The sequence below is a fragment of the Pipistrellus kuhlii genome, unplaced genomic scaffold (genome assembly GCF_014108245.1).
Source record: "Pipistrellus kuhlii isolate mPipKuh1 unplaced genomic scaffold, mPipKuh1.p scaffold_m20_p_7, whole genome shotgun sequence".
NCBI classification, from domain to species: domain Eukaryota; kingdom Metazoa; phylum Chordata; class Mammalia; order Chiroptera; family Vespertilionidae; genus Pipistrellus; species Pipistrellus kuhlii.
The window spans coordinates 18010683-18034702 of record NW_023425573.1 but is presented as its reverse complement, the minus strand read 5'-3'; positions in this window follow the sequence as shown (position 1 = coordinate 18034702).

Genomic DNA, 24020 nt, shown 5'->3' with positions numbered 1-24020 from the left:
TTTAAACAATCTACAGGGGCCACCTTCCTGGAGATGAAAGATGAAAAGACGGTGAGATTACCTGCCAGGAACATTTAGGCTTTAATGATTTTCACATGAGCATTCCCAGAGATACCGTACAGCAACCAAGTCACAGGACGCTGTTCTAATAAAATTAAAATTACTAAAATAAACTGCTGGGCATCTGGAAAGCACCAAGAACACCACACAGTATATAAACTGACATCCAAACATTGTATACCTACATGGTGCTTGAGTTACAACAAAGACGTGATGTATGCTAAAGCTTTATTTTTTTTCCCATTTTAATATCTTTGTAAGTAGATTTTAATCACTAGGAAGCCAAATCATATTCAATATCAATATCCTTTATGTTGTCCATGATTTATACTTTCTGTGCATCCAATTCTCAAGTTCACATTTACAATGCATTTTAGAACTACAAATATAAGAGCACCAAACAAATGAAAACTAAAAGTATTTAGAAATATTCAAATAAATGGTACCCCTTCTTTTTATATCTAGCTGTGTTGGAGTCCATTAGAAACAGACTCAGGATAAGACTAAAGGTCTAAATATGAGTACTTTGTGACTTGATGAAAAGCAAGCTTTGAATAACACTATTTTTAAAATAAATATTAAATACCAAGTGACAGTTGGATTATGAATATTGATAATATAATATTTATTTTAAACATAATATATTCATCAGTACTCAACCCAAAGTAAAATTAAACTCATCAGGATCAGAATAACTGTTTGGTTTTGCAAAAGTCAAGGACCCTCGTTGGGTGGCTTAATGACTTCTTGTTTGGGTTCTGTTTGCATAAATTATCCATCAAGTGCAGCCATTACACCAGATGCAGCATGGCACTGTGGAAGAGTGAAAGCCCCATCAGGACCCCCATTAAAGGGAAATGTGATTGGAATGGAGTCATCCTCCCGTGCCTGGTGATGGTCTGCTATCTCCATTCTCTACCCCTTTGCACCCATTCCAGACCTGGATTTTTAAAGGCAATGGCTGCAACCAAACAATAGACATTGTAAATGACAGCCACTCTGCCTGTAGCCAAATGTGATAAAGAAAGGGGAGAGACACAATATAATGGGTTTCAAAGCAATCAGACTGGTCTCTGAGAATGCAGGTGCTGGGTAATGCTCTCTCCACTCATCTAGCAGTTTATGTACCACAAAAGAAATTCCTTTTCTTAATATCGGCAGACATTCTTTCCACCTCATGGTGTTACTCCCCAATAAACTGGGGATGGATCAGACCCAAGTCATGCTGTGTGTAATACTAATTAAGAAAGACAGACAAAAATAATGGCATCCTGCTTCACATAGCATACTCATCACGCTCCAGTATGGACATATCCTGCAGCTATTCCAATGTAATTGTATCATGCAGCTCAGGAAAGCCTCTGAGACAACACAAAATAAAGTTGTAGAGCACCAGAGAAACAAAATAATAGGAAGAGAGAGAAACTTCCCAACTGAGTGATAAGATGGTGTGTGTCTGAGATGTGCAAAGCTGAGCATATATTATATTGGAATAAAAAATGCAGGTGAATACAAGGGGAGTGAAAAACTCAACCACTTCTTACTGCAATATAAAATAAAATTGCCTGCATACCTTGCGAGAGTTCTGGTTTGGATCACACACATTCAGCTCTGAAATAAGAAAGTGAAGAACATTATCAAATGATGGTCATCACCATAAACTAGCCTTGGCTGAACTCGCCCTCAAGGCGGGGACACAATTACCCCAGCTTAAGCTTGTCACAAATGTTACATGCAAGACAGCATAACTGTGTAAGATCCACACAGCTGGGGATCAGAGCATGGCTATAACTGGTTGAGATGGGTATTCAGTACACTAAACTGATAGCAAAAATGGCTGGGAGGTGATGTACTTAGCTATAAAGTATATCCTCAGGCCTGGTAATGTCTCATAATACAACCTTACAGATGGGTTCAAGTACAAGAAAGGACACTGGACACACAGGTGACAGGAAACAGCTGTGCTCCATTTACAAAGAAGACAGGAAAAGAGGGAATAAAGTTTAAATTACAACAGGCAGGTGTGACTGGTATAAAAAGACAGAAATAAGGATGACTAGGTTATTAAAAGAAGTAAAACATTATAAGTGGCCCAAAGAAAGTGCAGGAGAAATGGACATTAAAATACTGAACATCACCATACATATACCTAATAAAATGACATGTTAATTAGAGCAATCAACCTGTATACAAATTATTTTTTCATAAAATATTATCTTGCACAACACAAAATTGCCATTTGGTAGACAGCCTCATGTGGTTCAACCTTATATTTCTGTCTTAGATCAGAACCTTGAACAGCATCTACTACATATTAGGTGATCTATAAATATTTGTTGAATGAAAAATGAATTTTCAAATATTTAAAATGAGACTGTTCATCTAAATGAGTAAGAGTTCTCTAGTTTGTTTTGCATATGGGGCAGTCTTCTGTGTAAATTTCTTTTTCTCATTTACATTGATTACTTTTCTATCAGAGATATACCCTTGTAGTTCATTGTTGAAGTTATGATCACTATTTTCAGGAACTCTGAGCATTTATAGACACTGTTAATAACTACCTTCCTTACTCTCTTAGATTACCAACAATGATGGTTACAAAAATTCATGAAGTCCATGTTCTTTTCTAAACTCTTTGGATATTAATTGAAAGAACAGATGCCAGAGGATCCAAAAATCATTGTTTACTTCTGAGTATTTTTGCTGGTTTTAAAATGATAAAGTAAAAATACTCATTATCATTGAAGAAGTTTTAATGAGTTTTGTACATTAAACTTGTTGAGATGGATTATAATTATTTAACATCTTACTATAAGCCAATTCAATTATTTTCCTTCCACAAGCCAAAACCCTTGCAGTGATCCCTTTCACTTTTTGTTTTGCTCACATCCCATATCCAATCTATCAGCAAATCTTGTAGCACTACATGCAAATATATCCAGAATGCAGCCACTCCTCACCACATCTGCTATTCATCCCCACTCAAAACCCCTCCAAAGCCGAGGCATGATCCTTTCTCACATAGATTATTTTAAGAAATTCTAACTGGTCTCCCTATTTCTGTTCTTGCTTTCCTACACTCTATTCTCCACAGAATAGGGAAAAAAAATCATCACCCTCAAAAGCATCCATTAACTCCCATTTCACTCAAAGTAAAAGCCAACATCTTAACACGGTTGTAAAAAGCCCTTTCCCATGTGCTCTATACACCCCACTATCCCCTGGTTTTATCTCCTGCTACTCACCCTCCTGCCACTCTGCACCAATCACTCTAGCCTCCTCCAGGTATTTACTCAAGTTTCACCTTCTCAGTGAGGCATTACCCAGGCAGCCATCTAAGATGACACCCTACCCTCCATCAGCACTCCATTCTCCCTTCTCCTCTTGATCTTTTTCCCTTAGTCTCTGTAGCGGTTTTAAATACATGGAAAATTCTTTGGTATTCTTCCCTTCAAAAAGGGGAACCTCATTTCTCTCCTCTTGAGTATGCTCTTTACTTAGTGACTCACTTTTGACACATAGAATGTGGTGGAAATGATGGTGTATCTCTTCTAAGAAGAGGTCTTTAAAAGGTATTGTGGCTTTCTCCTAACACACTTTCTCAGTCTTGAATCACTTGCCCTGGGTGTAGAAGTCAGTGGCCATGTCATGAGGACACTCAAGTAACTCTATGGCGAGGCCCACATGGCCTCCTGCAACAGGCATAGGACTGAATCATGGAAGTGGATCCATCAGCCCCAATCAAGCCTTTAAGTCTTTACAGGCCCAGTGAATATCTGACTATAATCTCTTGAGAGATTTTGATCCAGAAACAACCAGCTAGGCCACTTCCAGATTCCTAACCAACAGTAACTATAAAAATTTTTGTTGTTGTTGTTGTTGTTGTTGTTGTTTTAAGCCTCAAAGTTTTGGGATAATTTATTACATAGCAATAGATGATTAATATAGCCCTTATCGCCATCTAACCTTATTATGTATCATACTTTTTGTATCATTACTTATTGGCTATCTTCTGCAAGGAATGTAAGTACTATGAAAGCAGAGATATTTGTCTATTTTGTTCATTACTGTAATCCTGCATCTAAAACAATTAAATGAATCAATATTTTATTTTTAATAATAACTATGTAGATATCTAAGACTCTCATACTATATGAGAGTTAGCAAAAATGCAAGACTCAAGATGGGGGGCAGAGGTGGGGGTTGAAGGCATGTGTTGGGAGTTGGGGGAGGCCGGGAGAGGTCTATGGGGGAAAAGGAAGATTTATTGTAATACATTAAACAATAAAGAACTTAGACTTAAAAATAATGCAAGACTCAGACATATACTTACAGTGACTGCAAGAATTTATATCACTTGAGTGAAGGCTGATAACTCTTGGTCATAAAGCGTCACCTACCATAGATGTGTTGTAGAAATAATATATCCATAATACAAAGAGGCTCCTATTTTCCTACTAAATACTGAAGCTGTGTTCTCACAGAAAAACAAAGACCAGTAGATAATTTGCTAGTTGTTAGTTCTTCACCTGAACAGACAAAATCATCAGCAGAGCTTCCTACAACCATAAATGTCCAGAATCCACATCCTAAAATCCTGATTCAGAAGATTTGTAATGAGTCCTTGGCATCTGTTATAGACTGGATGTCTGTGCCTCTCCAAAATTCCTATGTTGAAACATAATCACCATGTGGTGGCATTTGAAGGAAAGGCCACTGGGAAGTCATGAGGTCATGAGGGTAGTAGAGTCCTTGTGAATGGGATTAGTATCTTTATAAAAGAGATACCAGAGAGTTTCCTTGTTCCTTCTACCATATGAGGGCACAAGAAGACAGCCATCTAGGAATAGGGCATTGTTCCTTACTAGGAAATGAATTTGCCAACACCTTTATCTTGAACTTTCCAACACCCAAAACTATGAGAAACAAATTTCTGTTGTTTATAAGCCAACCAGACCATGGTGCTTTTGTTATAGCAGAGCAAAACAGTGTCTTAACTGCAAAAACAAAAAAGACCTCTAGATTATCCAATCTACAAGTATTGGAAGCTTTTCATATAAATTCAGCAACTCTGAATTCCCCTTACACATTCACTCATTATGTATTAAGTTGTTGGACACTAAGTTAAACTCTGGAAAAATGAAGAGCTTGATGAAGCTCAGGATCCAGTCAGACACTCACCCAGTTGAGATGTCCAAGCCAGAAAGTTCATCATTAAAATCCTAGCCCCAATAGAACTTCCCCCACATACACACACCTTGGGATGGAAATAGATTGGGCATGCATCACCAAAAAAGATATGGGCTCTATGGGCAACTGACTGCAAGAGAGGGCGTGAGGTCATTCAAAGTGAACATGCAAAATGCAAAGGAGAGGAGCTAACCCCAAGGAACCCCACAATGTGAGGACCACTGGAGAGAGAAGAGCCTGTGAAGGAGAGACTAAAGCACAGGTTCCCTAGAGCTAGGAGGAAAGCCAGACAGTATAAAGACCTTAATTAGAAGATGTATCATTCTTAAGCAAGATGCATGGCCTAAGTCCTACATCTCTGTGACAGGAATGGTGCCCGACAGGCTCAGATCTACAAACTTACCAAGCTACAAAATCTTTCAGCCAAACAAGGAATACCTCTATCCTAGTAACTCTAATAGTCTATTTAATCTTCAGTAGCTAGTTTCCAGATCATGGTTCCAGTCCTGGTCCTGGAGTCTCATAAAATCATCTCAATTGTTTATGGGTCTCTGTTTCCTCAGCTATTAAGTTACAGTGTAGGAATAAGTAATCTTTTAAGTTATTTTTTTCCTTCTCCTATCCTAATGTTCTGTTAAAATTGTATATATAAAACAGGTGTGTACATGTAACAATCAATTATCCAGTATGGTTCTCTAAGAAATTGAGAGCATTGTATATAGGGAAGAAATTGTAACTTGACTTTATTGGTAAAGGAAGTAAACACTGGCAGGCATATGCTAATTTCCAGAGTAGTAATTGACAATGCTATCTTTCACTTGGAAAGTATTCCAATACCAATTGGATGAGTTAGAATAAATATCCCAGGGCATTCCAGCAGTGCCAGATTAGGCCCAGGAGTTCATTTGGGTTTTGCAAAGCCCTGGGTTTCTAGGCAACTGACAGCACAGAGTGCTTACCCCCTCCAATTGCTCACCAGCTCATCCTGGTGCTGGGAGAGTGTCTGAAGACTACAGACCCACATCAACAGTCCAACACAGATCTCTACCTTCGGGCTTGATGAAGGCAGGAACATGAGTGATGCTGCTGCAGGTGGGAAGCTGAAGGCCAGGAGAAGTTGTAACTCTTTGTTCTCTATGCCAACTAATTCCCAAGAAAGAATCATTTTAAAAAGAGATTTCTAGCCCTCACTCTACTCCTTCTAGAGAAGCACAATGAGAGATTCAAAAAAGCAACTGCAGCCAAAACCGGTTTGGCTCAATGGATAGAGCATCGGCCTGCGGACTGAAGGGTCCGGGTTCAATTCCGGTTAAGGGCATGTATCTTGGTTGTGAGCACATCCCCAGTAGTAGGTGTGCAAGAGGCAGCTGATTGATGATTCTCTCTCAGCGATGTTTCTAATTCTCTCTCTCTCCCTTCCTCTCTCTAAAAAAATCAATAATTATATATAAAGCAACTGCATAAGGGGACCAGAGACTGTCATTCCCACCTTACTCTCTAAACTAAAGCAAGAGTTCTCAACCTTGGCACCATTAACATTTGGGGCTGGATAATTCTCTGCTGTGGGGCTGCCTTGGACATTGTCAGATGTTTAACAGCATCCCTGGCCTCTTCCACAAGATACAAGTAGCACTCCCTCCACAGTTGAGACAACCAAACTTTTTCCAGACATTCCCAAATTTCCCAAAAATTACCCCCATTGAGAACTACTACTCAAAGGCTTCTCTCTCTCTCTCTCTCTCTCTCTCTCTCTCTCTCTCTCTCTCTCTCTCTCTCTCTCTCACACACACACACACACACACACACACACACACACACACATACAAAAGGTCCCAAACCCAGCTGGTTGAAGGCAACATTGCCCACCTTTCACAATGAAGCTGCAGTCAACACTACCTGCACAAATCATGTGGTTTATGCAATTAAAAAAAACAAAACTAACAAAACCTCTACAGACAATTCCACCATGCTCCATTCTCAAATCCTGCATGTAGTATTAAAAGCTCCAGCTGATAGCCTTCCTTTGGGCAAACCCATGGTACAAGGTCAACCTTCTGTTCTCAGCCACTGCTTCTCACCCTAGCCACTCAGGCTGGAAATACCCAAGTGGCTCTAAGGGGCTGCCAAGAACAGGCTGTATGTGGAAGTCAGTCCTTGTGAAGGAGGGGGGATGGGGAAAGGAGGGTCTAGCAATCAGACAAACAGACAAACAGGCTTAGTGCTCTACCTATATCATTCACTAGCTGTGTGATCTGGAGTGCACCACTGAAGCTACACCACTGAAGCTTTCTTTTTTTTTTAATATATATTTTATTGATTTTTTACAGAGAGGAAGAGAGAGGGATAGAGAGTTAGAAACATCGATGAGAGAGAATCATCGATCACCTGCCTCTTGCACATCTCCTACTGGAGATGTACCCACAACAAAGATATACGGTATACATGCCCTTGACCGGAATCGAACCTGGGACCTTTCAGTCCGCAGGCCAACGCTCTATCCACTGAGCCAAACCAGTTTCGGCACCACTGAAGCTTTCTAAGACTATTTGCTCATTTACAATTGAGAGTAAGTTAAACAAGGCAGCCTGGCTGCAAAGTCAGATGTAGGGAACAGCACTCCAGACACAGGGAACAGCCAATGCAAAGACTCACAGGCTGGAGTAAACCTGGTATTGTCAAACATCAACAAGCAGAGATTATCATTACAGGAGCATGGTAAACAAGAGGAAAAGGAGTAGGAAATGAGGGCCAATGGACTGGAGGCATTTGATGAATGTGAAGGGAGTTCTGCTCCATACCAGTCACAGTGCTATCAGGAGCTAGAATCCCACAACAGAGGCATGCTACCAGAGGAGATGGGCAAGGGGGCTCTGAGAGAGGTGGACTAAATTCATGGCCTTATTAAGGACTAGTTTAGGAGTAAGGAGGTCAGCAGTCCAGGACAGCCCTTGGTTGCATACAGATTGCTCAGGCACCTCAGATACTCTCTGAGCCAACACCCCCCACCATCATCATCAGAAAATGATGAATGAACTCTTCTGTAGATGGGACACCTGGGACCCACTACAAAAGGTCACTGCCGCTGTTCTTTGTAGATGCTCAGTCTGGTAAAAAACAAATGCCAAAGGGTCTGGTTCAAGGAAAATGTGGAGCCATAAGACAAAGTTCGCCTTCATGATGTCAGTCAACTCACTCCTATGCCTCCACCTCCAGGCAGGACTATGCTTCTGATTGATGAAGTCCCAGCAGTTTGCCCCTTGGGCCCTCATTTCTCCTCACTCCCTTTAGTCCTCCCCTTCCAGGAGTAAGTCGGGGTCCTAGACAATCAGTTTCATGTTGGATGCAGCTATCTCAGCCTTGCCTCTTCTTCCCCATGTTATTTACAAAAGAGGCACTTGCAGGAGCACACACAGTTGGCTTTGTGCCTGAGGAGAGGCAGTCTAAAGCAGCAGGGGATGTGCCTCTTCCAATAAAAATTAATGGAACAAAAGCCCCCTGTGTGCTGCATGAGTTTCATCTCCCAGGGAGCTTACTCTCCATCTTCTCTCACCAAGCCCCCTCCCGACTCTCTTGTCCCCTGCAGGTCTTTGACACAGGTCAAAAGCCATCATTAAAGAGAAGGAGGCCATGTAAATCAGGCCAGGAGGCTCACGCACAGCCAACACACACAAGCTTATATACACATGCAGACACGTGTGTGTATACATACACTATAAACACAAGCACACTCATACATGTGCATGCACATTTTGCACAAGCATGCACCTTTTCGGTTTCTATTTGCCTCAAGTGACATGTTGGCGATCTCATGAGAGTGAGTTGGTGAGGGGAATTACACTATGAGGGCAGCAGGAAGAAATTATAGGAAAGGATGAAGGAGCGAGCCTATTAAGGGTTTAAAAAAAAAGTTTAATAGCCTCTGGCTTCCTTTTTATTTATTTATTTTTCTTTTTCTTTGTTCTCATACACAAGTACTCCATGTGCATTTTTTGTTGTGAAGAGTTTAAGACAGTATGCTTATGTACAGAGCACTGCGTGCAAGAAGCCTTTGACTTTCTGGCTACAGCCCACAGCCTCAAAGTTTGGAGGACTAGATTAATTTTCTGTTAATTCGGTTACTCTGGAAACCCTAAACCCCCGAATCTCCTTCCCTGTGTGGTCCTGGGTTCAAGTTGGTGATTTTCCAAATCACTACACATGAACGCATCCATGGATACACATGTGCGTGCACATACACAAACTCGTGTTTCAAAGACTGCTGCTCAAGCTTAATATCCCTTTAAATATTTTCTTTCCCCAAACAGAACTAAGTTTCTAATAAAAATAATTCATATCAACAAATATAATTATGTGTGAGGAACTCTGTTAAATATTGTACATGTCTTATGTCATCTGAGGTAGGTATTACCCCCATTTTACAGATGAGGAAACTGAAGTTTGAAAAAGTTAAGCCAACTAGTGAGCTGCAGGGTAAGAATTTGAACTCATCTCTATGTGACCAGACAACCTTTAGCCACCATTCTGCCTGTTCATGAAACTTAAGGACACCCCTTCATTCATAGTAAGGTGTGCACTACAGCTATACTGTCCTGAAAGCATCATTTCCTGAAGAAAATGGCATTGGATGTGAGAAAAGACCAGTAAGAGAGAGGAGATTGAAAAAAGAAGAGGTGGAGGGTATAAATCCCAAAATCATCAACTTCCCGGGCCAATGAAAAGGATTCAAAGCTAGATTCTCTCAGGGAAGATGACCAGAGCAGATGGAGGGTCAGCTTTCCCAGTGGGGCAGCTCCCCCAAATCCTGTGTTAAGAGCAAGGCAGAAACTGGATGTGGTGGAAAGGCATCATTTCTATAGTCTCTCTTCTCCTGAAGTTTCTATCGCTCCAGCAAACATGGGCCTACCCTGTGACAGTGTATTTCCCTACTGGAAAATAACTCCCACACAACTCGCTGATTTTGGATATCAGTGACATAACAGATAGGGAAGGGGCACAGAGATGACGGGTGAGGAGGTGCCAGCTTGGGGTTGGACTATGGGATGGTCAGAGAGACCGGTGCTAGAAAAGGAACAAGGCAGAGAGGCTTTGTGAGGAAGGACAAAGGATGCAGTAGGAAGTCTCAGCAACAGTGCAGCATACACGTGCAGACCCAACAAAGGCAGTTTGATGGGGGCTGGGAGACAGTCAGTTTCCAGTAGAGCAGAGACTGTACAAAGTCCTCAGAAGAACCACAATCCCAAGGGGGCCCAGGCCCAAACACAGATCCTGTGACAATCCTTTAAGAAGTCTACCCTTGCTAGGAGGCCTGAAAAATCAATCCTTTCAGCGAGTTGTAACCACTCCGGGAAGTCCTGCTCATCTTGAAATAAAAAGGAAAGATGCCTCTGGGGATCGGTGATTAAGGAAAATTTCTCAGGAGTGCACCAGACTGGCATGGGATGGGGTGGGCACAGCAGCACACTTCTGGGGAGGTGGCCATGAAAGTGGCTGTTGCCGTGTTTAACTGGATGTCCATCCTGTTGCTGTCCCCACCAGAGGTCTGATAAAGATTTTCTGTGTGTGCCAAGAGTCTCCTCGTCCCCGTAGAACCTGTGGATGTTGAGAGATGAGCCACTTCAGCCACAGCTAATGACACTGTGCAAACTCAGAGTAAAAGACGTGATGGGGGGCAGGCCTAATAGAATGAGGAGCATTCAGATGGTGCTATTTATTGTACTGAAAGCTTGAAAGCCACATAAATAAAACCACGTGCATCTAAGTGATGGCACAGCATTGGGTGGAATATTATGCAGCCATTAAGCACGATAGCTATTAAGACTAAGTAACAGTATGGAAAGTTATTATCATGTGCAGTCGCCACTGGTGATTCCAAAGGTGCTCTTTATTCATGTGGAGAGGTGAATAAAGAGATCACAAAATAGCAACAGTTGTGGGGGGATAGAATTATGAATGATTTTCCCCTCTACTTTCTACATTTTCTATCTGTTGATAGACTAGTTTTATGATCATGTGAAAAGGTGAGAAAGGAAAGGGGTCTGACTAAAATGGAGGTGCCTATGATAAACCTATGTCACTATGCAGTATTGTTTCAAAGTGAATGGGAGAACCAGACCCACCTCCCCACATACACACACAACCCAAACACATACATCATGCACATCCAATACACACCATGCACACACATACTCTATACACACAAACGTATACCACACACACAATAAACACTATACTAGAACAACACACACACACACACACACACACACATACACACAATGTCTTCATTTCCATGTGCATTTCACATGGGTTATTGATTGACATAAGAGTCTTTTGTCAGGGACCCTGCTTAGCCAGGGAGAAGGAATACCTCTCTCTTTCACCCTCAGAAGAAACTGAAGTTTTCTCCCCAAGCAGAGCATGCCATGAGCCAAATGGGATCCCTAAACCAGTCCCTGTCTGCAGAATCTTGAGGGCAATGCCCTGGACGTGCCAACAGACAGACAACTGGTAAGGAACCTGATAGAGACCTCTAGAACAACCACATCCTTTGTTTGGGAAAGCTCAGGCCTCATCCACGCCATATAAAAAACCCCTCTAGTTTCTCTGGCACAGACCTGGCTCCCACAGCTTTATGTGCTGATATATGTGAAGCCTGCCCATAATGGTGCTTCTCATTTACGATGCTAGTATCAGCCTCACTGGGTCTTCCAGCGTTCAATATTAGGCATGGTACATTGTGTGGATATAAATCAAATTAACATACACTGCCACTGCCCGGTGAGCAGCTGTATTCTCTGTGTTAATTTCATAGCTAAAATGAAATACTTTTCCATCACTAAACTGCAGCTCCAAAGGGCGATTGTGATGGTTACCTGCCAGAATTAAGCCTGATGATGCCAGCCCTGTCTCCAAATGCAAGCTGGATTGACAGAGTGACTAAGCAGTGGCTAATTGACACCAAAATATAGCACTGGTGTTAAGTCACATCTTTGAATTAAAAGTTCCTATAAATTCAGCATCATCAGTAAGTCTCTGCCTGGCCCAATGGTCAGAGCAGGGTGTGCTAACAACCTGTGGCCTGGTTGGTTTGCTCGCTCACGGCCAAGGAGTCTCCACTATCTCATATGTGCCAGCCATACTGACACATGTGGAGTACCCAGTACACACAGTACACTTCACAGACCTTCTACGTGTCCCTTTTCCAAAACAGTCATCATCAGCATTATGAGCCTCCCATCCGTAGGAGAAAATTGAGACCAGACTCAGGAAGACTGTGACCTAGTGACACAATTAATAAATGACATGGCCAGGACTCAAACCAGGATCCGACTTACTCCCACACCTCTGCCCCTGCCTCTCTGTCCAGCTGGTGCTGGGTGGCACAGTGCAGACCAACAACTGCTGGAAACAGCAAAACCACCGAGAACACAGGCCTTGCTGCTGACGGATTAATAGTGGCATCTCCCCGCAGAACATGCATCATGGTTATTCTTAGCACAAAGTGCCTGCCCTTAGGACCCCAGATGTCCTTTCCCTGTCACGTGTGGTATAGACGGTCCATGTACAAGACCCAAGGTTACGAAGCAGCAAACCTTCCACTCCACTGCCCTTCAGCCCAGACGTCAGGAGCATCCATTGCCTTCCATGAGCCTTAACACTTCACAGGCTGGCCCCACTTGTATGTACATACCCCTTCCCCTCAATTCTTGGTGGGCTTTAGGGGGTCTCCCAGATCTGAGTAAACAGCTTCCACCCCAGTGCCAGTCTGAAATAGCTTTAATCTGTGTTTCCTAACTGGTATGCTTTCTGTCTCCTAACTGGGCCTGCCTGCTATATTCATCACATTTCACAGCTCCTGGAATCTGCCTAATACCTGGACCTCAACTCACGTGGCAATAGCACATAGAATTCTGTGCTGCTAACGAGTGTTGAGCAGCGGGGGCGGGGGGGGGGGGTAGGGGGGAAGGGGAAGAAAGGCAACCAAATATACACTGAGCCTGAAGACTATTCTTACGAGGGCAGCACACATTTCAGTTTCCTGGGCCAAGGACTGTAAATCTCTCTATATGCATGCAGAGCCTATGCAGCTACAGAAAAAAACCACTGTGGGTCGGGATGCCTCTGATTGGATGGCCCTCGCTAGAGTGATTATCCAAATATTTTGGTAGACCACAGAATAAAAGAATTATGAGTTTAGGACCAGAGATTCTTTTCTCTGCCAAACAGCCGTCTCACCGCAGGGTGGTAGCACATACTTTCCACTCCAGATAGATCAATGTTGCAATTAGGATGCTTAGCAGACCGGCCATTTCAAGTGCAACCTCAACGGGTGTCTGCATCTTCGGGGGAGGGTGGGTGTTGGTCAGGCTCCAGGTCTGACTCTCAGCAGGATGCGTTCCTAGGGCAATCAGGCCCTGGACATTGACTAGATGTGTCCGTACGGCAGTGATTTGTGAAACTGGATTAATAGACTTGATGTTGAGTTTTCTCTCAGCAGAAAAAGCACAAGCTAAGGGAATAGAGCTATCTGGGATGAGCCACGTGATAGCTGTGCCACGATGGGCCAGTCACTTCCTCCAAGCAGGTAACATTTATGAGTGGTGGCAGTGTCGAGTGGTGGCAAAGACCACAGACACCAGAAGTGTGTCCTAGGCCCACACGTGCCGTTACTCTCTATCTGACTGCCTGAGTTTCCCTATATGCAAAATGGATTCAAAAGCAGTACCCATGTTTCCTTTTGGGGTGTTGAAAATTCCTTGGAATTTGATAGAGGTGATGGTTGGACAACATTGCGAACGTACTAAATGCCACTGACTTGTTCATTTTAAAATGGTTCATTTCTTGCCATGTCCATTTCACCACAATTAAAAGAAATTAAGTACTACCCACATCATAAGGTTGTGGTAAGAATTTAAAGCTAATATATGTAAGTTCCCTCAGTAAGTGCCATGCAAGCGTTAGTTATTATGCCCAGGGAAGTGTGCTGAGCAATTCACCGTCACCCATGAGATAGGCACTGCTATTATCCCCATTGTGTCGATAAGAGCACTGACATTTGCAGGGTTACAGTGCTGTTCCAATTACTCTGGCTCTATAGAAACTTCCCCCCTAGATTTCAATGGAAAGAAGCCTATAGATTCTATGCTCCGAGATGCAGACAGAGCACAGCGAGGACTGGCCATCCCTGATCCACCACGGCCGGATCTCCCCTGAATGACTCAAAGGCTGCGGGCTGGGCTTGTCTGAAACCTTGTTCAGGCCCACGTCTGGCATTTGGTGCTGGCAGTCAGCTGGGAGTCTCCATCCCCCTCCAGGGGGCCTCTCCATGTGGTTGCCCTGTGAAGACCTCTATACAGCGTGGTGGCTGAGTTCCCTGGGGGAAGATCCCCAGGGAGGGAGGGCCTGGTGAGAGCTGTATCATCTTCAACAGCCTACCCTCAGAAGTCACACAGCCTCACTGCCACATCGGATCCCCAGAGGCAGACCCAAAGTCTTTCCCAAGTTCAAGAGGAGGGAACGGCGGGATTCTACCAGAGCACATGGACCAGAAATGCTACTGTGGCTATTTTGGAACAGTACAATCTGCCACCAGAACCTCTCAGCGGCCGTATTTTCCTCTTATCTAGTGTGTGCTGAGCAGCCGTATTTTCATCTGTCGAACAGAAACAATAAAGTCTTCCGAAAGCTGTAAAGATAAGTTAACATACCCTAAACTTTAAAACGGGGTTAATAAAAGTCCCTACCTCTTTGGGTTGTTAGAAGGATTTACATACTGTTAATAATTAAAAGCGATACGCAGACTGAAGCATTCATGTCAGCTGGTCAATACAGTTTCTCCCCAACACAACAGTCGATTTGGGAACCCAAATTAAGATCATAAGCTTCTTTGCTTAGGATTATCTGTAAGGACTGTGCCTGCTCGCTCACATTTAGACCTACTGAGAGGAACTTTTATCTTTGCCACTACTCTGTAGGCAGGACATAGACAAATGACTGCTCTCTCATTCTTTATCTTTTCCCTCCTTTTTTTTTTTTTTTCAACTTTGTTGTTGCAATGTCACCTCATGTGGCAATTAATTAGATTACTGTTTATCTTATATTAATTATTGTACAATGGTGTCTCCCCAGTGAGATTTTCAGAAAAACCCTAGTCGGCAGCAAATTTTAAAACCTCTCTTAGGGAAGATGAATTTCTAGGATGATTTTCACATAACAGCAAATCTCTCCCATTTCAGGTTAACTCTTGTCAGTTTCCCTTCCAACCAGGAATGCTTCCAGTCTTGGTTCTCAATTCTGGGATCGTGCTTTGTTTGGGTCCTGCAGCTCATGTGCAGGCGACATTCCACTTGAGTCAAATCATTAAATGAAGCAATTGAGTCACTGCCACCCACAGTAATAACACATTCTGACACAAACTTGAAAGATAGTGTATCTCCGCCTTAACTCGCGAGGATCAGCAGAGGGGAAGAGAGTAAATTCTTTTAAAATACAGAGAGAATCTTTTATCAATGAAAACCTGTCATCCGGTCTCTCTTATCTCTGTGTGCAGTGACAGCGGGATTTATCTTTCTTAGAAGCAAGGCTCCCAATGAATATCATGCTTGTTTTGCCAAGGTGAGCAGTTTGTCATTGTTGGGCAAGCAGACATGTTGTACATGGGTGTTGTGGGGCACGCATGCCATCTGTCACCGATCCCCATGCCCTCTAAGGTGTCCAGAAGCCCTTACAGGAGAGCCCTGTGTGCTCACAGCCTGCTCAGCAGAACCCAGGGGAGCAAATTTCTCAGGACACAATCTCTGCGTGCAGCATATATCAGCTCTAGTGTGGCTGTCTCCCTGACAGTGAGGGAAAGCTTGACTACAAACTTCTCCACTGGTGGATGGAACAGCCCAGGTTGGAGTCAACATTATGAAGAAATCTTTCCTCCAGTGAAGAGCACTCTGCCGTGAGCCCATCTCCCCAGGCACCTGCACGCAGCAGTTTCTTCTTTTCATTCTTTGGTTTTTAAAAATGTTTCTGTGTTTCTGTAAACCCAGCTTTGGGTTTTCTCCTCTGGGTTTGCTTCCTCAGTAGTAATGGAGCAGTGATCAATATCAGGATAATAATGATAGCTAACATTTACTGAACACTTACTTTGTGCCAAGCACCATTCTGCACATGCGTCTTCACTTATCCATCTTTATAACAGCCTGTGACATAGGACTATGATTGTCCCCATTTTACAGACAAAGAAACTAAGACACTGTGGCCTGAGACTGAGAGGTCACACAGGTTGTAAGCAGCAGAATATGTGAAGCCAGGTCAACTGGTTCCAGATCCTGCAATCTCAACCGTGTCTGTCCTGCCAGTCCGGAAGCTCCAACATGGCTGAGCTGCACAGTGGTTATTGGCTAAACATCCCAGAAACATTACAGGATGATACCAGAAGCCCCCCACTAGGTTTTCGCTCCTTTGTGGGAGAAATCATTCTTTTTAAGCCCAAATTGAGGCCAAACTCAGGGTCACAGGAAAAACCTCCCCTATCCAGGCTGTCACAAGGGTAAACTCTTTCTAGCTGAGAAAGCTTGGAATTTTCTCAATCAAGATTTGGGGCTAACTTGTGCCAAAAAGAAAATTCATTCAAATAATACTGAGAGGCTTACAGAAACAGAGGAAGATGGAGCCTCAGGCTTTGGGAAGAATAGGAGCTCAGAGACAGTCTCTTCAGGACAGGTCCACAGGCGATCGAGCTCTCCTGCAATCTGCCTGCACATGGCTCAAGAATCAGTGTAAATCCCCAGGACAGAGTATCTTTTTGTCTTATTATGGTCATGTGCCCAAGCCTGAGTGTCCATTAGCGGAGCCTCATGGTGAATTCTGACTCGGGATCAGCAGCACAAGCTTTGAAAGATACTACAGCTCCCTTTGTTACTTTCGTGTGCATTTTGTAAACTGCAAAGCAATTCCATACAAAGGCGAGCTGCCATTGGAAACTTCCAACAACTCCAGGAAAGATGCAGGACAAGCATCACTTTACATTCTGCAGGTCAAGACTCTGAGAGATAGGAAGGTTAGTAATTTCTGGGAACACTACAGTTAGAGCTGAATCCCCCGTCTTCTGACTCCTGGATACTGCCTCTCTGCCCTAGTGCCCCCTGCAGAGCTGAGTGCCAAACCAGGATAGTTTTGTTTGTTATATTTTAAAATATGTTTTTGTTGATTTTAGAGAGAGAGAAAGCAAGTGGGAGAGAGAGAAACATCAAGGTTGGAAGAGAATCATCTATTCATCTCCCTCCTGCACACCTCCTACAGGGGATGGAGACCTCAACTGGGGCATGTGCCCTGATGAGGAATCAAATCAGTAGCCTCTTAGTGCATGGGATGATGCTCAACCAACTGAGCCACACAGGCCAGAACAAAACCAGGATAGTTTTTATCACTCTATGGCTTAGCATCTTATGGTTTTGTTTCTCCTTCTTCCTCTCCACATTCAACATACACTGTCATGCTGGCACACTGGTTCCCTAGCCCACACTCTGCCAGGAAAAAGGGGAAAACAAAAGTAACCAAGAGAATCATCTGGTATGCTGCAAGGACCTCCCTCTGTGGGGAAAGAAGAGGACTGAACCACTGAGCATGCATGCTGGAGCTTGGTCAATGGTGACAGACCCATGCTGCAGGCTCGGCTCTCTCTCTCTCTCTCTCTCTCTCTCTCTCTCTCTCTCTCTCTCTCTCTCTCTCTCTCTCTCTCTCTCTCTCTCTCGCCCTCCTCCTCTCCCTCTCTCTCTCTCGTCTCTCCTCTCCTCTCCTCTCTCGTCTCTCCCACCCTCTCTCTCGCTCTCTCATCCCTCCTCTCTCCTCTCCCTCTCTCTCTCGCTCTCTCCGCTACCTCTCCCTCTCTCATCACTCGCTCTCTCCTCTCTCTCTCATCTCCTCCCGCTCTCTCTCCCCCCATCGTCTCTCGCTCTCTCATCCTCCTCTCTCTCTCCCTCTCCTCTCTCGTCCTCGCTCTCCTCTCTCTCTGCTCTCCTCATCTCTTCTCCCTCTCTCCCCTCTCTCTCCTCTCTCGTCTCACCTCCCTCTCTCCTCTCTCCCCTCCTCCTCTTCTCGCCTCTCATCTCCTCTCTCCTCCCCCTCTCTCCTCCACGTCGCTCGCTCTCCACCCCCCTCGCTCGTCCCCTCCCTCCTCTCTCTCTCTCTCTCTCTCTCTCTCTCTCTCTCTCTCTCTCTCTCTCTCTCTCTCTCTCTCTCTCTCTCTCTCTCTCTCTACCAGAGAGCCCATTCTCCAGCATTTTCTGCACACCAGGGCCACAATCAGACTTTCACGGTTGTGTCTGTTTTCCTGGAGCAGGCTAGGGGAAGGAGGAGGTTTTATTAGATGCAGCAGGGTGTGTGGCTCAAGGAACACTTGAGCAGTTCCCAGTCAGGCATGAATGTGTGCAGCTGAAGGCTCTGGGCTGGGGGCTGGGAGGGAGGGAGGCAGGACTCTCTCCCATTCACATCTGGGAAAACACCTGGCTGCATCCTCCAAAAGGCAGTGCCAAAAGGAGAATCAGCACTGATCTAGACTCCATTGGAGTTAACAAAGTAACATTCACTTATGCTAATGGACGTCAAGGGTTATTTTATCATCTGCTAGTGAGGCGGATTGGCCTGAGACAAGCTGAGGTCATAAAACACCCTTAAAATCTCTCTGTCTTGAAATAGGCAAGGGAAGAGAATTTATTGTTATTGTCCCTCAGTCACAAGAAAAAGAGAGAGAAAATAAAAATGAATGAAGGTCACCGTTCCCTTTACAGCTGATTGACTTCCCTTGCTCTCTGTTCCTGGACCTACATAGTAAATTGAAGGTGAAGACAGAGCAGCATACGAGATGATTCTCTTGGTTACTTTTGTTTTCCCCAAGAGGAGAAGGGACAGTCCATTGAAAACAATGGAGCTGTTATATCGCAGGGCTTCTTGTTTACAATTCAAACGTCACCGAATGATACTGCAGCAGCACTAAACATAATAGGGAGTATGAGCACCACATTATTTCAACAATTATAATTCAAATACACATGTTGTTCAGTGTTTTAGAGTGTACCAAAATTTATACATATAAGATTTACCTAAATCTTAATATGATATACATATATATCATAAGTTACATAAAGATTATATATATACATGTGATATACATGTATATAACATGTAACTCTTCACATAGATATAAAGTAATATGTAATACATATAGTATGCATTTATACTATAGATTTGCAAGTAAAATACATTTGTAAAAAACTTGACTTTCAAACACAGATGAAACTGAGATTTAGTTCAAGTGACTTGCTAGCCAGAATGGCAGAGCCACTCATCTTAGTTTTATGACTTTGAGACCAGCACTCTTTCCCATGATTCTTTATTTTTCTATGTACTAGCCCAAGACATATTAAGAGGCATCAAAACAATTACCTTGTGGCTCCTTTAAATAAGACATGTGTGCCTAAGTGCATGGGTGGTGCTTATCCCCTAGTGTCAATGGGACGAATGTCTATAATAAAATAGCATGGAAGCAAACCCTGAATTGGTATAGATCCCTCAGGAGCAGGAAGTTCAGGGTCAATAGCTGTTGAAACATGGATAAATATTTAAAACAACAGATGAATTTTCCCTATGGGAAGGTGCTTAGCATCAAGAGTGGTTAGAAGTGTGAAGGAATGTATGAGAGGAGATAGATGTATTTGACGAGATTCTTTTTGGGCCCCTCCTATAGGCCCAGTCTTCCCACTTACTACACCCAGAATTATTTTTTATTTTAAAGAAGTCGAGTCCCGTGGCCCTCTCTCTAAGGGGAGTGTGAATACAAATGTTATCTATGTTAGCATTAATGTGCAATGAGTGTGGCTCTGAGCCCACATCTGCTCTCATAGCACTGCAGCCTCCCCTCAAAACCTCTGTCAGTATGTCAGGGAGGCCTTCAGAGTCTCCCCCAGAATGTCTCCCATGTTCCAGCACAAGTCTGCAGAGTTTCTTCTTTCCCAGCCCCCTAGGCAGGTCCAGACCGCAGCCTGTGGCCCAGCACCCCAGTGAGGCTCTGCTTGGCTCATCAACCTCTCCAGAGACCTACCTGGGGACCTCAGTACCAGAGCTCCATGGAGACCTATGAGGAGTTTCAAGAAAGGAGCCCCTCTCCCCAATTCTGTATTCCTCTGTCACCTGGGCCCTAAAATGACCCTATATGTGCCCTGAGTGTTACAAAGTCTTCATGATCCCAGCTCTTTCAACCCTAAACTCAGATAGTCAGTGTTCTCATCTCTCAGAGAACTACCTCTCTATGAGAAAATTCCTCCCTCCCCTTTCAGACTAACGTCTGTATGTCCTAATCTATCTATATAAAACCTTAATAGACCAAATAGCAGAACAACCGGACAACAAGTCACTATGATGTGCGCTGACCACCAGGGGCACGTGTGGAACATAGTGGGCGTCAGCCACAGCAGGATGGTGGAGCAGGTGAGCAGGAGTGCCAGACCAAGGCAGGGTGCCCATAGCTGTTATCGGGGTGAGCCTCTGCTGGTTACTGAAAATTCGTTGCTCCCATGCACGCCGGTCCCACCCAGTGCTTGCATCTGCTGCTGGCACCAGCCCTACACATATTCACAGCCAGCACCAGAGCCACCACTTGCACCAGTTGCTGGTGCCCAGTGCCAGTTCTGATCACTGGGTGCCATCAGCAGTTTTGAGTGGTGGCTGCCAGCCCTGATAGCCCCTCAGGGCTTTTCCACCTCCTCCTGCTCCTGAGGGGCAATCAGGGTGGGCAGCTGTTGCTTATACCCACTGCCAGCACTGGCCCCATTCGCCCCTGAGGGCTTCTCCACCTCCCCATGTTCCTGAGGGACAATCAGGGCAGCAGCCACCGCTCACACCCGCTGACAGCACCAACCCCTCACATCCACTACTGGCACCAGCCCTAATCACTACACTCCAAGCCTTCAGCAGGTGTGAGCAAGGCCAGCACCATCAGCTCATGGGAGCAGTGGCAGCAGGAGTGGCGCTGCTGGCAGACAGGGGACTGGGGGCCAGAGTGGGAGGGGTTGGGCAAGGGCATGGAGGATGGGCTGAGACTCGCTCCTGTGCCCACCACAGCCTTGCAGCCCACAGTTCCTTTCAAGGTGCATGAATTGGTATACTATGCACCTAGTAATAACAGCAGTGGACACATACAAGGGTCACTGGCCCACTACATCTATAGCCAGAAGTGGGTCAGGTGAAGCTACTCCTCATCGTGATTCTCTGGGAGAAAGCCAAGACAGGGAAGCTTGGAGCATTCCTAGAGGGCTTTCTGGTGAAGGTAGTACTTTTGATTCTTAAAAAAATGTAAGACTCAGACAAAAAGAGTAAAATAGAACCTTTCAGGCCCAAGAATCACTTGATTCTGATCTGTTCACAGGAGATCAATTCAACTCATACCCTAAGGCCATCTCACATGTGAGCAGGTAGAACCAAGACATCTAATTCAGAAGAACTGAACCCTCCCAAGACTGACCAGCTTACCTCATCAGGGCAACTTTCTCTAAGTACAGTCCATTTCCCCTCATAGTTGTTGAATACAAGACTACCCCCTCTCAGAAAACAACAAATTAAATACTAACTCTGATATCAGATGTTCTCATCTCCCCTGTGGTACCCCAGTTCCCTGCTTTTGATAGCAAGCTTGAATGGTAGAGTTAGGGTGGGTGGAAGGTGCCTCAGAATATAAAACTTTAGAAAGCCCACTCTTTGTTTGTTTGTTTGTTTGTTTTAATTTGTTAATTGGAGAGAGAGAGAAATATCAATTTGTTGTTCAACTTATTTATGCATCCAATGGTTGATACCTATATTTGCCTTGATGTGGGATTGAACCCGAAAACTTGGCATATCAGGATGACACTCCAACCAACTGAGCCACCTTGCCAAAGCTAGAAAGCTCACTTTTTAGATGGATGCAGATTCCACCCCAACAACTGGCCTTATCAGCCAATTGAGTACAGGTCCTATGACTATAAGCAAAAGAATGCATCACAAAACCAATTTTACCATGTGCTAATGAATATAAACAAGACTTAAGTGCCTAAGGCATCTCATCCATGTTATAACAATTTGACGTTATTCAAGGACCTGCTGTATTAACTATCTAGTGCGATAGGAGATTCTGCAGAATCTGGGCATTTTTATTGTGGTGTGGATTGGCACTCCAGAGCCTGAGGTCTCAAAATAGGCCCTTCCTCTGGGCCCCAAACCCACATTCTTACATGTTAAAGCTTCCAATGACTTTAATGTGAGTTCCATGCATGTAAGGCCTGCAGGATTGGACCCTGTGGGAGTGTAAAGTGACAACATAATAGAGAAAAATCACTTTAGCAGGCAACAGTGACAGCTGGGCAGGCATTAGAAAAAAGGGAAAAGGCCTCACTTTAGACAAATTACTGAATGAAATGATCACATGAAAAGCCCTTTTTACAGCTGCCACTAAGAAATCCAGAAAATATAAAACATGTGAAAAAGTAAATAAAGGAATTTTTGAACCTTTTTCCCCCATTAAAGGTGTGGTAAATGGTTGAAATGCTCTAAAAAGATCTTCGGTGTTCTGAGTCATAGGCCCAAATGGAAAAATGTGGCTATTTGGGTTTTTCACATCAATTACCTTATAACCAATAAAATATAAACAATGAAAAGGAAACCTGGAAAATTCCAAAGCCTATTTCAGAGTTTCTACAATTGTACTCAGATCCTCTCATCTCGATGACTTTTGACATCTCATTACCCTGCATTATACTATTACAGATTCATTTTCCAGCTTATATAAAAATGACTTAATGCATCCTCAGAATCATCTCAATGACCTAATTGGTGAGTTCTATCAGCCACTTAAAAATGAAGCAGATATTTCCTTATTAAAATCCTTGGGGTAAGGGGAGCATGGAAAGAAGCTTGTGTTGGCAAAAAGAAATTTAAATATAATAGGCAGAATGGTGTAGCAGGGTGGGGATACCCAACTGGGAGTTAACAGATCTGGTTTCTGGTATTAATTCTGCCACTAATTTGCTCTGTGATTTGGGACTAATATTAACCCTCCAAGGGCCTTGGTTGCCCTGAAATGAAGGAATTTGAAAGGATGTTTTCAAGGCCCCTTCGTGCGCTGACAGGTTATGATTTTAAAAGCTTCCTCAGGGGAAGACCTCTTTAGAATATGTACTGATGATCTAGTCATTTTCAAATTTAGAAACAAAAACCATTTTAAATTCTCCATTTCTTTGTATACGCAGTTACAAAATTGTGAGGGATCAAAAAGACAGACACCTAACATGCTCTTGAGCAGAACCCCATTTTATAAAGTAATTTCCAAGACCATCTTAGATGAAGTCCAAAGATATTTTCAGAAAATTTCTCAGCTGCCTTGGAGAGGATTTTAGGAATTCCTTACTTTGCAGGTCAGAGGCACCTGAGCCAGGGCACCCTGTGAGGGACTCAGCTGCTAAGAGCTGGCCGAGAAAGTCCCCAGCCAGTCTGTCTACCAGCAAGGAACACACTTTCAAAAAAGAAGAAATTATGACGTGATTAACATAGGCTTATTCAAGCTGTGATAAAACAGATACACAAGAAATACATTATTCAACAGTGGGGGCATTTTTAAAGTTCTTTAAGTAGTCCTTGAGTTTGGAGAAATGGGAGAAGAAGAGGGAAGGATGTGCTCAGGTGTAGACACTTTCATCTTATTAACATGCCTTTTCCTTTGGGCCTAGACCAGTAATTCTCAGCCTTGCTGTACACTG